Source organism: Mixophyes fleayi, chromosome 5, assembly GCF_038048845.1.
Source record: "Mixophyes fleayi isolate aMixFle1 chromosome 5, aMixFle1.hap1, whole genome shotgun sequence".
NCBI lineage: Eukaryota > Metazoa > Chordata > Amphibia > Anura > Limnodynastidae > Mixophyes > Mixophyes fleayi.
The window spans coordinates 116080193-116090142 of NC_134406.1; the positions used below are offsets into that span (position 1 = coordinate 116080193).

Genomic DNA, 9950 nt, shown 5'->3' on the forward strand with positions numbered 1-9950 from the left:
AAATGAGGTAGATACATGTACATTTACAGAGGAGAAGGTCCTAACAGAGCTCTTAAAACTGAAGGTGGATAAATCAATGGGGCCAAATGGGATACATCTAAGCAGGGCTGTCAAGAGGAATTCAGGGCCCCGGTACAATAATTTCATGGGGCCCCCCTTATAGTTGTGCGGCGGCATGAAGTTCACTGTAGGTGTGGTCATAGTATTGAGGCATGGCTAAGAATCATTGGGGCGTGGCTACCAGGTGAAAAGTGCTAGGCCACCCTCCTACTAAACCTGTATTGTTGTGTACACCACTGACACAAGGGTACAGTGCCCGCTTACCGAAGCGTGACATATGTCCCAGCACTCCTGACTTTCAGGACATCTAGCACCATAGTGTAGTATAGAACAAATGCAGTGTGTACATAAACAGTTCACAGTCTTAGCCTGCCCCTTACATTAAGCAGAACACTCACCGAAAATTGAGATTGTCCCACTAGAATCACAACATTTCACAGACTGTCCTACCTGTTCTTCTCAGTTTCACCACATGTGGCTGCTGCTTTCTTCAGTTCCGGCTTCTCTGGATCCTGGAATGTTGGGGGGCCCTATTTGGAAAAAAAATGGGTACATTTAGAGAATTACAACCAGCCCTGATGTTAAATCAATAGCACCCATGAGTAATAATTAGGCCTTCCTCCAGCCCCAACATTAAAATAATAGTATTCACATTTAATAAATAAACCTATTTCCCTCCCTGCAAACAGCCACAGCAATACCCATTTCCCGCAACCATCACTGCCATTAAGTAAATCATAGTCACATTTAATAAATAGACTTCATTCTCCCCAAACTCAGCCCCACATTCAATAGCCCCCAAACCATCCCATCTTAAAGTAATAGTCCCCACTATTAAATTGCCTCAACATCACCCTACAAACAAAATAGCACCCATTAATTAGCCACCACCTACCTCACACACACTACATTGCAACAAGGCCCCTGTGCCATCACAAACACATTACTGTGCCCCTTCATCACAACTACACTGTGTCCCCTTATGATCACACTGCGCCCTCCATGCTGCTTTTCCCCCTTCTATATCACACTGTACCTCTCTCCTCCCTTCTTTTTCACCCTGTGCCTCTCTTCTCTCTTCTTTATCACTCTGTGCCTCTCTCCCCCTTTCTTTATCATTCTGTGCCTCTCTCCCCCCTTCTTTTTTACTCTGTGCCTCTCTTCTCCTTTCTTTTACACTCTGTGCCTCTCTCCCCCCTTCCCTTCTTTTTCACACTGTGGCTCCCTCCCCCTTCTTTATCACACTGTCCCTTTCCGCTTTCCTCCCCTTGCCTCTCCATTCCTTTACTTACCTTTTGTTAGCTTCTTTCTTGTCTTCTCTTCTTTCTTCTTGCTTTGTCCTCTCTGCGGCACTCCTCGCTGAATTTCGGGCATGACTTGATGATGTCACGCCCAACATTCAGTGTGAATGATGCAGAGAGGAGGGATGCCGGCGCTGCGATCACGTGAATTTAACTTTTTTTTTTAACTATCCAGCTTCCCCCACCAACGAATGAGTCAGACCCCTCCCCCCCCCCCCTTGGCGAACAAAAAGAAAAAAAAATCAAAAGAAAAAAAAAATTGCAATTAAAAAAATATATTAAAAAAATCAGCAGTGAGGGCCCGGGCCAGGCCCCCTGGCATGGCCGGGACCTGGTAAATTGTACCCCCCCTCTTGGGGCCCTGCATCCAAGTATACTAAAGGAGCTTAAAGGGGAGTTGGTAACACCAACTGGAAAAGAGCGAATGTAGTCCCACTACACAAAAGTGAAAGCAAGGAAGAGGCGAGCAACTACAGATCAGTGAGCCTTACATCGGTAGTAGGAAAATTGATGGAAACACTCTTAAAAGAAAGAGTTGTAGAATATCTCAAATCCAGTAATTTACAGGATCCCAAGCAGCATGGATTTACTTGGAGGAGATCATGTCAAACAAACCTTTTGACTTTTTTGACTGGGTGACTAAAGTAATAGATCAAGGAAGGGCTGTAGATATAGCTTATCTAGATTTTAGTAAGGCTTTTGACACTGTCCCACATCGCAGACTGTTAAATAAACCTGAAAGCTTGTGATTGGATTCAAAGATGGTGGAATGGATAAGATCTTGGTTGCAGAAAACAGAGAGTTATAGTAAATGGAGTACATTCACAGGAGGGAAAGGTTACCAGTGGAGTACCCCAAGGATCTGTACATGGACCAGTGCTTTTTAATATTTTTATTGGAGACATAACAAATGGTATTGAAGGGAAATTATGATGTGACCAGACCTTGAATCAGCGGTGACCGATGGCCAGCTAAACCTGTGAATCATTTATTATCATATATAATAATAATAATAATAATAATAATAATAATAATAATAACAATAATAGAGTAGAATTTGGCCTACCCAACCCTATTCATAGGAAGAGAGCTGAGATATTCTGAGCTTGGTTACAGGTGCTATTCACTTAATGGACCTCATTTATCAGCTAGGTTTCCTCTAATATCGATAATGATGTTATAAAATAAAAACTGAACGGCAACGCAGCTAGGTAGTCTTTTCTACCTATCTTAACAGTTTATCAATTTCTATGTTAACTACATTTCATATTCAATTTTTAATATTTTGCTACAAGTCCTTGGATGGACCTAATTTGTTGGTTATAAATCCAAATAACAATTAATAAAATTATAAAGTTTTAAAGGCTTATGACCATTTGAGTGCCTCATCTTCTGGACACACTTTTCTTTCTTTTTCATGGGTAACATTGATCCTAATACAGTGTGTGAGTGCACCCTTCATCAAGTATTATAGGAAAACATTTCCTTATTATAAATATAAAAGGAGTAACAATGGTCTACTTGGTGCAGTGCAATCTAACCACCTAAATCATATTCTGAGCTTGGTCAGGCAGTGGGGCGGGGCTAGATGGACTATTGTAAATGAACCAATCACCTCAAATTTAAGATAATTTAAGGGTTTTCTTATTTAAGTATACTGCCATATTTTTCATAGTCGCCAAAATATAGATTTTATTGAGGAGTTGCTGTCTGGAGTGGGGATCTGGATTTTTCCAATGTTTCTCAACTAGGCATCTAGCAGCATTAAGTATCTGGACAGACAGCTTCTCCAGGCACTTGTCCAGGATCTCCATAGGAAAACCCAGAAGAAAGGACCATGGGCATTTAGGAACTGGACCGTAGTGACCTCACTGTTCAGAGCAGCTACATCATTGAAGTCTTGGTGACCCTTTCTCTAATTGTTGCCCAAGTGTCCTCATCCGATGGACTTTTATGTTTCTTTTTTAAAACATTTTTTGTTTTCCTACTACCTAATACTTTATACTGGACTATATACTGTTTTTGTTCACGCCATGCCCCACTCTTCAGACTCAGGGCTCCACTATTTCCTAGTGTATGTTTGTTCAGAAATATGAATGAAATCACATCACGATAACACCTAACAAAAAGAAAATTGTGTCTTGACCATGATATTAATAAATGCAAATATGGCATTTATCATATAATATGTAATAAAAACAAAAAGATCCCCACATCTGTCATTTACCGCTTTATAAATCCTATGTGCACTACAAGTGTTACCCCCATAATAAATGTTAAAGTACTGCCCTGTAATGAAATAAATAATTAGTAGTGCCCTTAATGAAATAAATTAATTAACAGTGCCCCCATAAAGATCTAAATTAATTATAGTACTCCTTTAATTATTTAAATTAACTATAGTACCCCTTTAATTATTTAAATTATTTACTGTGTGCCCTTAATGATTTATCATCCTAAAGAGACAGACTTGATGACTGTCTGGCTATTAAGTAGGAGGGGTTACCCTCCATGTAGTGTTTCAATTTTTTTTCTTAAATCCCATGTGGAGTACATTGGATTGAGACAAGAAGATGATTTTAGGTAAGTATTTATTACGGAAACTACAGTACAGAAAAATGGGGCCAATTATTTATTTTTTTTACAATGGCACTATAATTATGTTAAATCATTTTGTGGGGCACTATAATTAATTTAAATCAATGAGTGTGCACTATAGTTAATTAAATCATTAAGGGGGTACTATTATTTATTATATTATGGGGGTACTACTAATTATTAATATCATTAAAGAAGCACACAGCACTAATTATAGCTTAGAAACAAAACTTTTAAATTGTGAATAGGTGACTCCCCAATATATAAATCAGACTTTCAAATATAAATAGGTGCCTCAAGGTTCTAATAATCAGTTCTGTTATAACATGTTTCCAGAATAGATCCTGTTAGAATGTGACAATTTTTGGTGCTTTGGTTGGAATTTTTTGCACTTTTTGAGTCATCGGAACGTCTTCATGATCTGCACTCATTCCGTTTAAGCCTGCCTAAAGTAAGTTGCAAACTTTACTGCTGTCTACTTACCCAATTACAATTCATACATGACATTTTATACATGTTTTGGTATGTGCCACCTTCCTTAACCCTGTTTCCTATCCTCCTGGTGTGCAGATCTTCTGTGAGAATTCCTGCTGAGGTAACATTGTTACCCCATAGCAAAGGGGGCTTTATCTCATTGGAATTCCTGCTTCTGTTTGGGGAGTATAGTTACTAACTGCGGGTTTGAAAAGTGGAGATGTTACCTACAGCTAACAATCAGATTTTAGCTGTCATTTTGTAGCATGTACTAAATAAATGAGAGCTAGAATCTGATTGGTTGCTATAGACAACATCTCAACTTTTTCAAACACGCAGTTTAATAAATATACCCCCTGGTTTGACAACTCAACCACTACACTGTATTACTTCTCTGATGGATTCCCACTGTGTATAACGACAGTCACATGCTAAGCTAAAAGTATTTATTTTCCAGTATTTTACCTTCTATAATTCTTATTAACAATTTGTATAGCAGAATACAGAAATCAGAATTTAGACTCACAGGAAATCCTGGCGTGCCAGTAGGACCTCGCTCTCCTGGGTGTCCATTAGATCCATATTCACCCTGAACAGACAAGAATGTATTTTCTGTCATGCACAGCGTAATTGAAAACTAAGTTTGTTCTACACAGTGAATGACACAGTGGTCTTCTGAAATGCTAAAATACAAATTACTCTCCCATAAAGTCACATTTGTAGGATTGTAAGTAGATTGTAAAATATTTTGGGTAAAAGGACATTTATAGGGATCAATTTCTCTTTACACATACAAACATTGTACATACCAGCAGCAGCAAGGTAACATTTCAAAACATTGCAAACATAATTTATGAAAAGTAAAAAGTTGCACAGTATTTAAGATTTGTTTTTCAGTGTTGATTCTTATTTCGTCAGGCTAAAGAGTATACTAAATGCAAACTGCAACTGGCCAGACCAAGTGGGGAAAGGAAAATCTGGCCTCACAGACTTTTGAATAATATATATTTTTATATTGTCTTTTATCTCTGCTACGTGCAAAATTTAGTTTTGGAGTCCTAGCGTGCTGGTTCACACACAGAGTATTGTGGGGCTTCAAAGGTCTTGTGGTGTCGGCGGTCACATACCAGGGTGCAGAACACCACATTATATAGCTGAGGGGATAGGGCCCAAAGCAGCACAGTAGGCAGCTACATGGGGTCCTAATGGGCCCGCTCAGTTGTTGAAACTCATAACAGCTGATACCTGGGTAGTTACGCCCATGATATGTACTGCCACTACCACAGAGAATAATAGTGCTCACACTCTACTGCCACCTGAAACCGTACATAATTCTTGGGACTCTTTGCACTCCTGGCATTTTTGTCAGAGGGTAGTTACTGTGTGGAAGTACATTATGACTTGACATGCTACCTGTAACACAGCTTGTTCAGTATTATCTAAGCTTTGTACAAGTGGGCGGGCTGCCAATTTGTAGCCCTACCTGCAGATAGGTCTGCTTGTTCCACACAGCAGCTGTAGTGTGAGAAAACCACTTGCAAAGACCCACAGGATCTCAGAGGGGGCGTGTGCTACTACCCAACTATCTACTGCTAACAGTACACTGTTTTTTGTGTTGTTTTTGATGATAAACCACTTTATGGATTGATCCTGTGTTTTTGGGACAGTGTGAAAAAGTTTCTTCATCGTTTTTATTGCTTAATTATTAATAAAATTAAAGCACTAATAAGCTCACACAAGTTCAGGCTCAGCATATCTCCATGTCTCTTCTCCAATGTAAACAAACAAACTTTGACAGCTTGTGGTATTGCTCAAATACATGACAATATAACAAAAGAAATATATTTAGCTGGCAACAGCAAACACATTACAGATATTTAAATACAGCAATTTAATTTTTACTGGGGCTCCTTTTGCTCCTTTTGGACCTTGCTCTCCTTTCTCCCCATAGAATCCTCTTGAACCCTAGTCAAAGAGAAAAATGTTATAAATATGTGGGATTTTTTTTATTTACTGAAAAGTTTGGTTCAGATACATTCAGCTGATTAAGTAACATGGTTCCTACAAGCTTTCTGCTTTGAAATCCATTGTGCTAATGCAGCTTTTCAGTGTGAAGTTCTCATTAGCCCAAGTATTTAACACTTTCATTTCCAATTTGCTTTGCTTACAGTAAACCCTGTCCACACTGAGGATGACACAATTTGTAGAATTTTTTTCTTCTATTGTACAGCATCACTGCAGCCTTTACCATGAATTAATTATTGGTACTTTTGTTCTTTAACAACAGCTGGTTCAAATGCTCACCCTAGTGTGATCTTTCTATAATGGAGTGACTTGTATACTGTATAATAGCAAAACATATTACACAGCAAACTTGAGCATTCAGTTACAAAAGCATTAAAGGGCTATAATAATAATAATAATAATAATAATAATAATAATAATAATAATAATAATAATAATAAAAATAATAATAAAAACATAATTGTGGTAATGGAAGCTTTCTAAAATGTTAAATGCAAAGATTCTTAGTCCCAGCAGCTTTTTGTGCTTGAGGAGAAAAGAAAAATACAAAAAACAGAATTTGATATCTGAAAAGGTACTGGCATTTATATACCATTATCATTTCATGCCATACATATCTATACTCTCATTCAGGCATTATGTATTGCACCTAATTTCAAAACCATTAAATTTGTAGTCAGCAGTAGAATAATGAAATACATCACATTAGTAATGAGGTTCTTATTAACATGGTCCTTGGTCTAAATAAGGTAATAGAACCACTAAAGCCCAACATTTAAGTGTTCAGATAATTTGATTGCACCTATCTCCACCCTGGATCCGGCACTGGAAAGAGAGCATGGTGGAAATAGTTCAATATAAACACACCAGTTATAAGTTAAAATAGAACAGGTGTAACAATCATAAAAACGGCATATTCTTACCGGAAAGCCTACAAGACCAGGTTCTCCTCTGGAACCCTAGATGTAAATACAAGTAAATAAAATGACAGTCAATTTTCAAATAAAATAAAACAAATTGAAGAATTAAACTAGATGTTTTGGTGAGATTATTTATTAAGAACAACACAATAATCAAGTTATTTGCACTTCAATGTACTTAATTGATATTTTTAATTTTTTAAGCTTTTAGAGGGGGCAAGGGTAGCAATCCCATTCAAGCCTGATTTGTAATGTGGTGCAATATATTCCTTCTCACATTCCTCTTTTCCTATGGCTATTAGCAACCATCTCAGTAACTGTTCAGAAGAGTACACAAATTTTAGACCAGTCAGATGCCCCCCTGCTCAGACAACCTTTAGTCCTAGAGAAAAAAAATCTCTAATCTGTAAAGATGCAGACATGTTATTCCTCTAATGTATTATATTTCCATTGGACGTTTGATCATTGCCATCAGTGCCTATGCTAGCAATGAGGTGAGTACAAATGATGCTGATCTTAATTGATTTGTCTATGTCTATTATTTCCTATACTTATCAATCAGCTAGTAACCACAAAAGGTGCTAATTAAAATATTTGTGATGGGAAAACATTTTTATTGGCAAGGGTCGCTTTTGTTTCATTGGATACTTATTACTTAATATTTTGCTTTATCTCCATTCTTTAGACTATTAATATTAATTATTATTATTATTGAGTGTCACATTTAGGGACCCAAACTGTATAATCTACTTGCTTCAATGATATGTTCAGTATGCTGCTAAGTGTTTGACATCTGCGCCATGCCAAACAATACTTTAATCATAAACATATATACATTTATATATATATATATATATATATATATATATATATATATATAGAGCCACTGTGGCAGCACGGTGGCTAAGTGGTCAGCACTGGGGTCATGAGTTCAATTCCCGACCATGGCCTTATCTGTGAGGAGTTTGTATATTCTCCCCGTGTTTGCGTGGGTTTCCTCCGGGTGCTCCGGTTTCCTCCCACACTCCAAAAACATACTGGTAGGTTAATTGGCTGCTAACAAATTGACCCTAGTCTGTGTGTCTGTGTCTGTGTGTGTCTGAGTTAGGGAATTTAGACTGTAAGCCCCAATGGGGCAGGGACTGATGTGAGTGAGTTCTCTGTACAGCGCTGTTGAATTAGTGGCGCTATATAAATAAATGATGATGATGATAAAACGCTGCTCCTCACCTTTGTACATCTCCACTAGTGGGCAGTGTTGCTATATGCACAGCGATGCACCCTGACTGTATCACACATTGTTAGCTTACGATATTAAGTTATCAGTGTTTGTGTGTCAAGCAGAAATAAATGTGTCTTTATTTTAGACCTATGGTTAAATATACAATGTAACCTGTTTAGGGAATTCACATGCTGCCAGCAAGGCTAATTTATTTGTTCTGAAAGCAGAATGCTTGCTATAGTTTCCTAAGAAATGCCCATTTTCTTCAGTAGTATCAGTTTACAACAAATCCCCCCCCACACACACCTCCGCACATCCCCCCCCACATCTTCACCACCCCCACACACCCCTCCTCAAATCTACCCCCCACACACCCACACATCTCCCCACACACACACCTCTGCACATCCCCGCCCCCACACCTCCACACATCACCACCCCCCCCACACACCTCCACACATTCCCCCCCACACACTTCCGCAGACCACCCCCACGCATATCTCTGCATATCCGCACATCACCCTTATATAAATTCTGCACATCACCCCCACACACACCGCCACAAATTTGGTAAAATGTTTGCAAATGACTCTTTGGTGTACTTGACTATTCCTACTGACTAGATTTTCCTCATTTCTTCGGCTTCTTCTGTTTGGTTTATTTATGTTTTTCGTGTGGCAGTTACCATGTATAACGAGCTTTGCTATTCCAAATTGAGTCGATTTTCTATCCAATCGCTTTGGTCCAACATGATCTTACTCTTATTTTTTTTTCCTGTCATTTTGACAGACTACTAGTTTAATATAATTGTTGTATAGTCACACTTTTATTAATATAACATTATAACTTCTTACCTGTAAGCCTCTTGCCCCTGCATAATTGTTCCCAGGTTTGCCTTGGTCACCCTTAATAAAGCATAATTCAGACATGTGTTAAAGTAAAGCATTCTTTTCAAAAGTAGGAGAACAGCTGGCTTTTACAGCCAGAGAAATTGGCGTGTAACTTTCTTTTGCCATGCCATTGTAAACCATTTAACTATAGCAAAGCTCATTCTGTTATCATAACTCTGCATGTATTAGAACATCAGATTGAATAGGAAGGGTTGTCTATGTTGCTATTAATAGAAATGTTTTTACCTTCGATTCTGATATCTTCGAAGACTACAGACCCAACTTTCAAGTGACGAATCAACAATTGACAAAATATAAAGTAAACAATGTAGTAAATGGCATCATTAACAAAGGGCTTTAATGCAGGTTGCTAGCTTGAACTGCTTTCAGACAGTTCAAGCTAGCAACCTGCATTAAAGCACCTCTGATATAGAGTTTCAGACAATTGGGTTTGAGCACT

The 9950-nt window shown here is 38.1% G+C and overlaps 1 long non-coding RNA gene across 1 annotated transcript; it reads right to left on the reverse strand.

Moving 5' to 3' along the window:
* Positions 1 to 6359: 6359 nt before the first annotated feature.
* LOC142157729 (uncharacterized) lies at positions 6360 to 9497 on the reverse strand. The gene is made up of 3 exons (XR_012692589.1): positions 9455 to 9497; positions 7382 to 7417; positions 6360 to 6398 (listed from the first exon to the last, which is right to left on the reverse strand). It is a non-coding gene; the product is annotated as an uncharacterized LOC142157729 (long non-coding RNA).
* Between the last annotated feature and the right edge of the window lie 453 nt (positions 9498 to 9950).